General features: G+C 44.1%; 1 long non-coding RNA gene across 1 annotated transcript in view; it reads left to right on the top strand.

Annotated features, from left to right (window-relative positions):
- Nucleotides 1-1,272: 1,272 nt before the first annotated feature.
- LOC140741621 (uncharacterized) overlaps nucleotides 1,273-12,471 on the top strand; it is a 53,320-nt gene continuing 42,121 nt past the window's right edge. The window contains exons 1-3 of the long non-coding RNA XR_012102100.1: nucleotides 1,273-1,434; nucleotides 4,817-5,008; nucleotides 6,421-6,608. This is a non-coding gene — a long non-coding RNA (uncharacterized lncRNA). The remainder of the gene's footprint in view (nucleotides 1,435-4,816; nucleotides 5,009-6,420; nucleotides 6,609-12,471) is intronic.

Raw genomic sequence — 12,471 nt, 5'->3', positions numbered from 1 at the left:
GAAAGGGTTGTGCCAGACTCGCCATGGGAAGACCGTCCATGATTCCCATGTCCGTATCCTGTGGATCAGACCCACACTAGGAGCAGAACACACTATTCTCATCTCCAGAGTCACTGGTCAGCACTCCAGGAAGACTGTGCACAGTTCCCGAATCCTTGTGCCTGGGTCAGGAACACTGGGAGCACAATGTGTGTGTGGAAAGTTGGAAAACATTTTTTTCAACATTCTGACATCCTTCCACTCTTTCGAATATGATCTTCTGATTCCTGACGATGCCGTGCTAATTTTTGCCACCCTGGCCTGTCATCGAGAGAATGCATGATGCGGGTTCTGCTCCGACTCTGCACACTATTCCCTTTCCCACTGGACAGAAATCTCTGAAACTCCGTAGAGCATCAATTAAAATGGAAACAACTCAAGTCAACCTCACTCACAGGTACTAAGGGTTGGGCAGTGGGTTTGTTGATTGGATTAATTCTGGAAAGGACTGAATGCAGTCAGGTGTAGTTAATATTGGTGCTGATGCAGTCCCAGTCTCCGAATGCTTTCACCCTTGTCCTAGCCCTTACCACAATGATCAATGGCCACACTCCATATCCCGCAGTGAACCAGCAGTCTGCAACCTCTGTAGTCAGCTGTCAGGCTTGCATGGTCATAGCAGCTGGCCACTGGAGAGGTCTGCTTTGCAGTCAAGGTTCCCTGTCCTGCTGCAAATGTGACCATTCCAGCGGTGAAGCCGCAGGGGAATAAATCACTTGGATTTTCAGAGTTGGACATCATGTCTGCAGTGCCGACACCACCATCCTGTCGTCTGGCTGCTGGAGAAGAACGATTCCCATCTCCAGAGTCACTGGTCAGCACTCCAGGAAGACTGTGCACAGTTCCCCAATCCTTGTGCCTGGGTCAGGAACACTGAGAGCACAATGTGTGTGTAGGAAGTTGGAAAACATTTTTTTCAACATTCTGACATCCTTCCACTCTCGAATATGATCTTCTGATTCCTCTCTGATGGCCGGTTGCCATGACTGTGCAGGAGGATGAGAAGCCTGCTCATCCCCATCCAGGCCCAGGAGAACACCCATGCTCAGTGCCTCCCCTCCGGTGGAAGACAACGCCAGATATGAGGGGCAAAGGGGAGGCTGAAACCCAGGCCTGATGGAGGAGAAGGCTCAAGCAGGGATATAATTAAAACTCTCGGCCACACACTCCCGAATGGATTTTACTGTCAGGTGCAGAGCCTGAACCAACTGCGGAACCAATTCCTCATCCACCCCAGTCGCAGACAGCCAGTTGGTCTGGAAGTCCCGCACTAATCTTGAGTACTGGGTCAACTTCTACTTCACTGGAGGCAATAAGGAAGCTGCTGAGGGAGCACCAAGCTAAGGCCACTGCTGCCAGGCCTGCGACAAAGTCCAGAAGTCCCTATGGGTCCAGGTAAAAATCATTGGTTCAAGAGAAGGAGGAGGGGAGTTGTTTACATTTGATATGGAACGGGGAGTGAGGGGTCAGGCACCAGGCCCAGTCGAAGATCGGGATTGGACTGAGTACATGGGCACAGCTTAGTTTGAGGCTCCTCCAAAGTGACCTGCAATTCCAAGCGACCCTGTATGGGTTTTTGGAGGGAATGAGCAGAAATGGGAAAGAGAGAAGGGAGGGAGATCTTCTGCATTAAACAATAACATCACAGAGATTGGTGGGCTTCTAAGTTTCCTGCACCCCCATCCTCTGCCTACTTTCCCTCCCATCACCCTATTTCACTCACACCCCTCTGGGATTCCGTCCCTCTCTCCCACCCATCACCCCACATACCCTCACTCTCCCTCCCCCGTTCCTCGCCCCTCCAACCTCCCATCCCCACCCCTCCAAGCTTGCCCCATGCCTTTCCAACCTCATACCATTCCCTCCCTGCCAGCTCTGCCATGCCATCTCCCTCCCCAACTTGCCCCCTCCCCCTACCTTGCCCCATCCCTCCCCCCTACCTCACCCCACCCCTCCTCCTCCCCCCCACCTCGCTCCGTCCTTTCCCCCTCCCTCCCACCTCCCCTATCCCTTCCCTTCCGACATGAGATCAAGTGGGTGCAGCTTTGCAATTAAAGAAAATGTGTGTCCCTATACAGAACTCTTGGTGCCCAGGGGTGTGACGGGCCGACAAGGTGCCAATGGAGAGGGACAGGGACCCAGGCAGACGTTTCTGTGGAGGTGACTGGCTGCAAAAGGAGCCATTCAGTGGGATTGAGATATCGCGAAAGTCAGCGTGAGATTTAAACAACAAGCGGGGTCTTTGGAAATGACAGCGTGACCAGGGGGCTCGACCTGGCTTGTTTGGAGGAGCGTGGTTGGTGGTGCTGACAGTGAATGGTGTGGCGATGTTGGGAAATAGTGTAGGTTCATGTAGGGGGACGATCTGAAAAAGAAATGGGGATTCGGGTCAGGACGGGTTGGAGTGAAGTTGAAATCAGCCATGGGGAATACAAATTGTGCTTGTACTTCAGGAGGAGGTAAGGTGTTACTCGTTTGTAAAGATAAACAGTGTGAGAAGGCATTACAACTGAAGCCTTTTTGGGCTTCTATGAACTAGAGAATGGGACTCCACAAGGCAGTATTTGCAGCCCTTTATTATTTAATATTATGATTAATGATATTTTCTCTGAGGTAGATATTAGGTGGGTAAATCACTTTTGCAGATAATGGCGCTTTGTGGATCAGAGGGAAAAAAACAATTTAATTGTATATAGGATACAATTAGCGGTTAATAAGGTTGAATAGTGGGCAAATAGTTGGGGTTTTTAGCTTTCAGTAGCTAAAACACAAGTTATATGTTTTACAGAGAGGATCAATAGACCTATAGTTAATTTGAAATTATATAGTCAGACTCTTGAAGAAGGTCAGTGGTAAGATTTCTTGGCATGTGGCTGGATAATAAGCTGACATGGAAGCACCATATCAGTAAGATAATTGACAAAGGTAAAGTGGCATTAAATATCCTTGGGTGCTACACGAAAATCCCTGTTGACTATATTTGTTTAGTTAGTTCATTACTTGATCATGACTGTGATTTATGGATCAGCTTTGTCTTCAAATTGAAAGTGTTTGGATGTGATTCAAGCTCAGGATTTAAAACTGTTGTGGTGCAGTAAGGTCATCTTCTGTTTGAGCTTTACTGGTTGAAATGGGACAATTACCCTTACAGTTGCAGAGGATGAAGTTGTTAACATACTGTGTTAAGTGGGGGGGGGGGGCAGAGAAATGATCACCCTGTTAAAAGTGTGTTGGAAGAATGTTAGGAACATGACGAGAGTGTTTGTAGTTTTGGGTGGCTGGGTTCTTATCACACTAAGAAAATGGGTTTGCTGGATTATGTAATTTGTACCACTGTAGCTTTTTCGGTAACCCCACCAAGGTTTTCTCTGTGGCTTTAGTTGATTTTAGGTTGCATGATTTAATTAAATCAAAGGATCCTAATATGCCTGTTAATCTGTTGGTTCATCCATATGTTAAGGAACATTATTGTGATACGTTAACCATTTTTACTGCTGGTTCAAAAGATACTGTAATTTAACTGGGAACGTTGGTGTGGCTGTTTTTGTGCCTGAATTACAGGTAACATAGAAACATCTTACTAACTATTTATCAGTGTATACTGCAGAACTGGCTGCCATCATTTTGGGCTTGCAGTGGGTGGAGGAAATCTGTCCTTGCGAAGCTATAATTTGTTCATCTCCTTTTTCAGTTTTGACTAGTCTTAAAACATGTCGTTCCAGCAGTAGGTCTGATTTACTGCTGGAGGCTCTTCAAACTTTATTTCATATTCAAAGTATTGGTCTACGTGTCCTCTATTTATGGGTCCCTGCACATAGAGGTGTTGAGGGGAATGAGTGGATTAATTGTTTGGCTAAAAAAGCTGTTAAATTTCAGCTGTGGATTTAGACCTTTCACTGAGCAAATCGGAAGCCAAGGGATTGGTGGAGATAAGAATTCGGGGATTATGGCAAGACCTGTGAGATAATAGACATAAGGGGAGACACCTTTACAGAATACATAAAACTGTTGGATTGATGTGAGAAGTGGGTAAGACAAAAAGGGAAGGAATTATATTGACTTGACTTAGAATTGGGCATCTAATGCTTAATTATCCCTTGTATCTTGTTGGAAAACATCACTCTGGGGTGTCTAAAGGCTGATTTATACTTGTGCGTCGCATCTACGCCATAGGTGTCGCGTACCCTACGCCGTACCTACGCTGTACCCTAAGTGCACTTCTCCAGAAAAGTTCCTCGCATCGTGGCGATGCAGACCGCAACAACTGTGATTGGTCCACTTGGTAACATCGCATTTCTTCCTATGCATTTCTGGTTGCTTTTTCTCCACCAGGTCTGTAGGCTGTGCGTACACCGATGCGAAATAGATGAACCAAATCGTTAAATTTACCTGCCAACATGCGAAAATGTTTGAAATGCATTTCCTCGTCCATGTTTCTCACAAAGAAACTCAACACAGTGGCATAGAAACCCCAGCGCCAACTAACATTTTGGCCCACACCAACACATGCTCGCTATGGCGTAGAGCGACGCAGAAGTAAAAATCAGGGTTCCGGCGCAAGCTGCTGCGACGTAGCCCGTACGCACAAGTATAAATCAGCCTTAAGTGATGTCATCATCATGAAACACATTTTTTGACAATGTGACGCATACAAGGTTGAAAGAAAGAAAATTCAGGTTGCACTGCTAGCTTTGGGGGTTGACAATTTTCATTTAAAAACTTTTAAGTTATGGAAGTGACTTTAATTCACAATATTGTCTTTATTTAAAATCTATAGGTCTTTTTGGGTTAATTTAGTTTTCAGTGGATGAAGAACTAGTAGGGGTTTAATTCCCAACTCTACACAACACTCCAGTCCAGTTGGTGGAGGTAACGCACCTTGAAGTTGGACTGCCAACCACCATTAAAAGCCAGAAGAAGAAGAAATATCAGCCTTTTTTTGGTGATGATGGTGCAGTGTGGAAGAGAGGTAGGAATATAAGTTATATAGTTAGGAAAATGCAAGCAGCTAGTAATGAAGTAGAGGAATGGGGACATCAGTGGGGGATTAAATTTTCCGTTGCAAAGACTCGTGTTATTTGTTTTTCCTGAAAGGAACATTGCACCCACAATTCATCTCAATTTGTACGGTAAGTCTCTTAAACAAGTCAGTGATAAATTTCTCGGTATGTGGATGGACATAAGGCTAATATGGAATGTGCATGTGAATAAAATTCTAGAGATGTGTAACTAATTTCCTTAAATGTGCTTAAGTTCCTTAGGTGTGATTGGGATGCAAGTAGCAGGTCGCTTAAATGTATATTGCTTTAATCTGATCTGCCTTTGATTGTGGATGTATTACTTATGGGTCAGCCTCACCAGAGGTCTCGAGGCCCCCTAGAGAAAGATCAAACTCAGTCATTGAGATTATGTTGTGGTGCTATTAAGTCGATCCCAATTTCAGCATTACGGGTAGAAATGGGTGAAGTATCTACATCTACGCAGATTAAAGTTAGTAATAGTTATTGGGTTAATGTAAGAGAACATAAATTTGGTCATCTAATATTGGCAATGTTCGTAGAGTGTTGGGAGCAATGTATCACAAGGTCTTCATTTTGGGGATGTTATCAGTCTGTTGTGTTGCTTTTTCTGAGCTCTGTGTCCAGAGAGTCAGCCCCAGAAAGGCTCGGGTCTCTGGACACAACCCACGGTAGCTAACCCGCTGCTCCGGATGTTCCGTATTCTCCTACGACGCCTCAGTCAGGCGCACCGGCCTAGAATCAGCCTGTCTCCAGAGCCATGAAAATCTGGCATCGTCAAGGTACGCTAGTCTTCCAGGCCACATCTTTAGGACATCAAAAAGCAGACAGTTGTGAGGCCCTGAGAGGGGGTCCCATTCCCCCAAAGTGTCAGGGTCCTCAAAAGAAGTTTGAAAAGGGAAAAAGATATCAAAGATAGAAATAAAGCTGTTTCCAAAGATGCAAGCAAAGGAGTCGCCATTTAGCGCCATCATAACTTTGCTCCACCCCTCCAAAGTTATACATAATAACCATCTCTTCCCCTCCCCCCCCACCCCGAGAGAAAAATAAACAATAGTATATCCTCATGAACCTGCAAGGAACAATAACCCTTTCCAACAACGATTACAAACATTCTGTAGCTGATCTCTTTTCCTTTTTTCAAATTTTCAGTTGTTCAACATTTCAACTTCAATTGTAATGAGCAACGACAGTCCCCTCCACTCAACATCTTTCAGTCAGTCTCTAAGATGGTTTAATGGTTCTTTTTGGTCTGCTATTTGTTTCCACAGGTGTATTGCTTGCATTTGCTGAAATACTATGTGTCTTTCTGAGAACTCTGTTCATTTTTTTATATATGCTGACTCCTTTGGTGTACTGACAGGTGACGAGTCAAGCTATGGGTTAGAGCCTGTGGTCATAGATCCATGCAGTTCCTTTTCAGAGGTGTCCCTCACTCCGTCTGGATCTGGCAGGAATGTGGAGCTACTTCATCTTGCGCATATCCTTGCATGGGCCATTTGCCAGAATTGTGATCTCAGATTCGCATTTGATCTGCAAGCTTCAGAACTGGTAGGCTTTTCGCAGCCTTGTTGTGATACAGTTTCTGTTTTTCTTTCCCTTTCACTTTGACCATTTTGACCTTGTGTACTCCTGTAGGTGTCAACAGGTTTTCATGCATTAGGTTAGTGTATATATGTCAACCCATCAGCATTTGGGCTGGTGAAAGGGCATTCTGCAGTGGCATGCTTCTGTAAATCATTAGACTTTTGTGTAAATCCTCTTATCCATCTTGTGCTTTTATCAAGAGACCTTTCACTACCTTGACCTCTCAGCTAGGCCATTAGATTTTGAGTGATGTGAGCTTGACTCGACTCCCCCCCCCACCGCCAAACATTGGCAAAGGACTCAAATTCACAGCTCAAATTGTGGACCATGTCTGATACTAGTCCAAAGACCACAAAACTTTATACGTCTGTGTAGCCACATACCACAAAAGCCAATGTTATGAAAAACAAATTTGTTTCTTCATCATTCTGAATGTCTATAATTTCTTCTTGTAAGCTCTCTTCCTGTTCTTCCACCTTGCGAAGAAATGGGTTAATTCCCCAGTCCAGAATTTCCAGATTGTTCAGATCCTTGAATCAATTCTTAAAATTCTTCTGCAGTGATTGCAGGTGTAAGCAGTACTCTTGCAAATCACTGTCTGTGAAAGGGAGTGCCAAACTTTCCATGCAGGGAAACTGTGAGAACATTCTCCTCCAATGTTTTGCTTGTATGTTTCCAATTTTTCAATAAAAGTAGGCACTGCATCTTCTGCCTGGATTAAATTGAAATTCTCACCCTGCAGTTTCATATTTAGAATGTTAATTTTGTGATACAGATTGGTTATGTATGCCACATCTCAATGTAGAAGTTCAATCTTGTTTCCCAAGCTCTTGTTGACTTTGCAAAAATTCAATGACTGTGTCAAGATGATCAAAGAAATATTTTAAGCAGCAGCCTTTTGACAGCCAATGCACTGCAGTGTGAAGAAGCAAGTATCAATCTCTTAATCTATCTTGGCAAAACTGGTGAAACATTCTGCTATTTAATGGATGAGCTTTACCTTTGTTGGTTGCAGATATTACAAGAGTCATACATGGGGGGAAAAATTCACTAGCTGAGGTTTTTGGCTACGAGATGCCGACGATGAATTACACAATAGATTGCAAAACAGACTTGGAATTTCTTTTTTTGTAAATGTCACTAAACCAGCATGGCGATATGTAATATATAGCGCTCCAATCTGTTGCACAAGAAATTGAGTGCCTAATTGGAATATTTCTGTCCTCAATATACATTTTGAGCTCGTCATAGATTGATTCTCCATTGATATTTGTTTTTACCATTTTACAAAAGAGAATCTCTTCATAATTTTTTTCATTTTTGATAAACCATTTTTTTTTTCTTTTGTGTGTTTTGGAAGTGCCTGCTCTACCAAGTCAGTCAGGTCTTGTGCCTCCAGTTAGGGTGCCGCTTATCACCCCCTCCACCCGCAAGAATCCACCCCCGTTGGTGATCACTGGTCTAGATCATTGGTTCAGGGTGAAAAATGAAATATATAAGTGGAACATGTGAGGGAATTTCTTCACTTGGTGAAAGGAAAGTGGAAAGAGCTACCAGTGGAAGTAGATGTGGGATCAATTGCAAAACTTATCAGAAGTTTAGACAGTTACACTGATGAGAGGGTTATGGATGGCTATGGTCTGGATGTGGAAAGATGTGACTAGGCAGAAAAACAGGTCGGCACAGACTGGATGGGCTGAAGGGCCTGTTTCAGTGCTCTATGACTCTTGCCTCATCCTGCGATCCCAATCCAGGGGCTTGAACTGTCCTTCCAGCTGAAGTAGTGAACAGAAGAATCCATTTTTTAATACAGGATTGACCAGCAGTTTTTGGAAATTGACCATTTGGTAAACAATGCTCAACTGCCTTATTTGCATGATCAATCACCATTCACAGTACAGGTGTTAAAAGTCAATAGAAATGACAAACTGACAACTATGACACTTTGTAGTTAGTGAAGTAATTATACCCCAGTTGGTGTGTAGTTCATAATTTAATTCCAATATAGTCTACTACATTAGGTGATCACACCGTGGTCTCTACGCTGGAAACACCAAACGCAGATAGGGTGAGCATATGAGTCAGCGGCTGGATTCAGTCCATGGGAGAGACCCTAGTCTTCCCTGTTCCTGTCATCGAAGCAGCCATCAATCTCCTGAAGCTGAACGTGGTTGGCATGCTGTGTTGGTGCCAGAATTGCAGGATGCTTCAGTATATTCTTCAAGTGAAGTCAAGTTGCTTTTTATTGTCATTTCAACCATAACTGCTGGTACAGTACACAGTAAAAACGAAACAACGTTCCTCCAGGACCATGGTGCTACATGAAACAACACAAAACTACACTAGACTACCTGAAACAACACAAAACTGCATTAGACTTCAGACCTACACGGCACTACATAAAGTGCACATAACAGTGCTAGACAGTACAATAATTAATAAACAAGACAATAGGCACAGAAAAGGGAAAATTACAATATAATAATAAATGATGTAAATGTAAACAATGTCTTAGCAGGAATTGAGAAAGAAATGAGCAAAAATTGCAAAGGGAGTGGAGTGGTGTTCAGGTGTGTGTGTGTGTGTGTTAGTGTCAGACTAGACTCTGGGAATTGGGGAATCTAATGGCTTGGGGTAAAGAAACTGTTACACAGTCTGGTCGTGAGAGCCCGAATGCTTCGGTACCTTTTGCCAGATGGCAGGAGAAAGAAGAGTTTGTATGAGGGGTGCATGGGGTCCTTCACAATGCTGTTAACTTTGCGAATGCAGCGTGTGGTGTAAATGTCTGTAATGGTTGGAAGAGAGACCCAATGATCCCTTCAGCTGACCTCACTATCGGCTGCAGGGTCTTACGATCTGAGACGGTGCAATTTCCAAACCAGGCAGTAATGCAGCTGCTCAGGATACTCTCGATATATCCTCTGTAGAATGTGGTGAGGATGGGGTGTATTGATTATTAACACAAACAATGCATTTCACTGTACAGTTTGATCTCCATGTGAGAAATAAATCTGAATCAGAAATGTCAGGGGGAAGTGTGAGGGAAGGCCTCATAGAACTCCCACTGGAGAGAGCAGGAAAACTTCTCCAAAGCTGCCATTCTGTGAAGGAAGTTGGCGGTGCAGCGGCAGCACAGGCACTGTCCGACCTGCTGAGAACAGACAGGAGGTTGAGGGAAAGACCTCCATCCATCCGGGAATGTCGCAGTTTCTGGCAACTGTATTGAACTGTACAGCAGCAATGCGCATGCGCAGTGGGCTCAGGACAGGAATCAATTAAGAGTGCGAGTTGGCTTCGAATGGTGGTGCGGCGAGGCACAGGCCTCACAATGCAGCTCCATCTGTGACCAAAGAGCGAGATGCTTGCGGTCCAATGATCTGTAGCAGTGAGAGCAGCTTGGCTATGCGGTGAGGCATGGACCCCATAGCGGAGCTCTGGCAGCGACCGAGGAGGGAGGTGCTTGGGGACCTGTACTGGTGAGAGCAGCCTGGCTGTATTTCCACCACCTCCTCCCCTGAGACTTGCTCTTACCTGCACCCGCACCTACTTCCTGACTGCTTCACACTCCCACTACCTTACCATAATACCATAAGACATAGGAGCAGTCATTGAGTCTGCTGCACCATTTGTTCCTGGGTGATTGATTTTTCCCTCTCAAATTCCACTTTCCTTCCTTCTACCTGTAACCTTTCATGCACATGAATCAATAATTGATCAAGCTTTGCTTTATCTATACCCAAAGTCTTGCCCTCAGCTGTATGCGGTAATGAATTCCACGATTCACCACCACCTGGCTGAAGAAATTTCCTCACATTTCTGTTCTAAATGGACGTCCCTCTATTCTAAGGCTGAGCCATCTATTACTAGACTCCTTACTATAGGAAACGTGCTCTCCACATGCACTCTATTGAGGTCTTTAAATATTCAATAGGTATCAGTGAAATTTCCCTCCTCATTCTTCTAAACTCAGTGAGTATAGTTTGAGCTATCAAAGCTTCCAATGCCAGCAAATCCTTTCTTCGGTAACAGGCCCCAAACTGCTCACAATACTCCAAATCAGTTCTGACCAATGCCTTATAAAGCCCCAGTGTTACATCCTGTTTAATTCTTGTCCTCTCAAAATGAATGCAACATTTCATTTGCTTTCCTTACTACTGACTCAAGTTAAACGTTTGGGAATCCTGCACCAGGATTCCCAAGTTCCTTTGTGCCTCTGAGTTTTGAAGTTTCTCCCCATTTAGAAACTAGTCTCTGCCTTTTATTCTGTCTAGCAAAGTGCATGACTTCCCTACACTATATTCCATCTGCCGCGTCTTTGCCCATTCTCCACGCTTCCTTAACACTACTTGGCCCTCCACCCATCTTTGTATCCTCTGCAAAATGGCCACAAAGCCATCAATTCCATCATCCAAATTATTAACATATCACATGAAAAGTAGTGGACCCAATACCAACCCCTGCTGAACACCACAAATCATGGGTATTCAACCAGAAAAGCCCCCTTTATTGCCACTTTGCGTCCTGCCAGTCAGCTAATCTTCTATCCATTGTAGTAGCTTTCCTGTAAAACCATGGGCTCTTGTTTAGTAGCCTCATCTGTGGTATCTTGTCAAAAGCTTCATGAAAATTTTCATGTGAACAACATCACCTTTACCAATCCTGCCTTTTATTTGCTCAAAAAAGAGTCCATCAGAGTTGTCAGGTAAAATTTCCCCTTGAGTAAACCACGCTGCCTATTTTATAGTGAGGACCGACACAAGTACCCTGGCAGCTCATACTTAATAATGGACTCTTAACATCTTCCCAACCACTGAAAAAGGCTAACTGACCTATGGTTTCCTGTCTTTTACCTCCATCCCTTCTTAAGAGCAGAGGGATAATGTTCCGGTACTTCAGAACCATTTGAGAATCTACTGATTCTTGAAAAATCACTGCTAAAGCCTCCCTGATGTTCAGCTGCCTCATTCAGAACCCTGAGGTGTTGTCTATCTGGTCCATGTGACTTTCGACATTTCAGTTTCCCAAGCCCCATCTTAGTTTAAGTAACTACACTCACTTCTGCCCCCTGCTGGCAAAATTCATGCAGTTTGTTCATTATTTACTTTTTCCTTTTTGCCCACACTCCAGTGTCATTTTCCAGCACTCCAATGTCCACTCTGCCCTTGAGTTTACTTTTTATATGTCTGGGGGAATAAACTTTTGGCATTCTCTTTTATGTTATTGGCTAGCTTATCTTCATAGTTCATCTTTTCTCTCATTGCATTTTGAGTTGCCTTCTGTTGGTTTGTAAAGCTTCCCAATCCTTCAATTTGCTACTAATTTTTGCTATATTGTATGTCCTCCCTTTTAATTTTATGCTGTCTCTCACTTCCCTTGTCAGCCGTGTTTGCCTTGTGCACCCTTTGGAATACTTCTTTATCTTTGGGATGTATCTATCCTGTGCCTTCTGAATTGCCCCAGAAACTCCCGCCATCGCTGCTCTGCTGTTATCTCTGCTCTTGTCTGGCACAGAGCAGTGGAGCTGAACACTGGTTCGTTTTCCACTCTCAGACCTTCATTGAGACAGTTTCTCATCAGTACATGCTTTACAAACATTACGTTTCAAAGTAAATGTATTATCCAAGTATGTTAACCATATACGTACTTTCTTAAGATTCATTTTCTTGCAGGCATGGCAACTTGATGCTCGCCCCCTGCCTGGGGTAGGGAATGGGGCCAATTCCAGAGGGGGAAGGGGAGTGAGGTCCTAGAGGCAGGGAGATGGAGGCTAGGGTGTGAGGGAGGAGGGATGTGCCTCCTCCCTCACACTGGAGGACAAGCAGTGACA

This window comes from Hemitrygon akajei, chromosome 18 (assembly GCF_048418815.1).
Source record: "Hemitrygon akajei chromosome 18, sHemAka1.3, whole genome shotgun sequence".
Classification (NCBI taxonomy): Eukaryota; Metazoa; Chordata; class Chondrichthyes; order Myliobatiformes; family Dasyatidae; genus Hemitrygon; species Hemitrygon akajei.
Note: the sequence above shows the minus strand (reverse complement) of the source record. Positions and strands in the feature narration are given on the sequence as shown.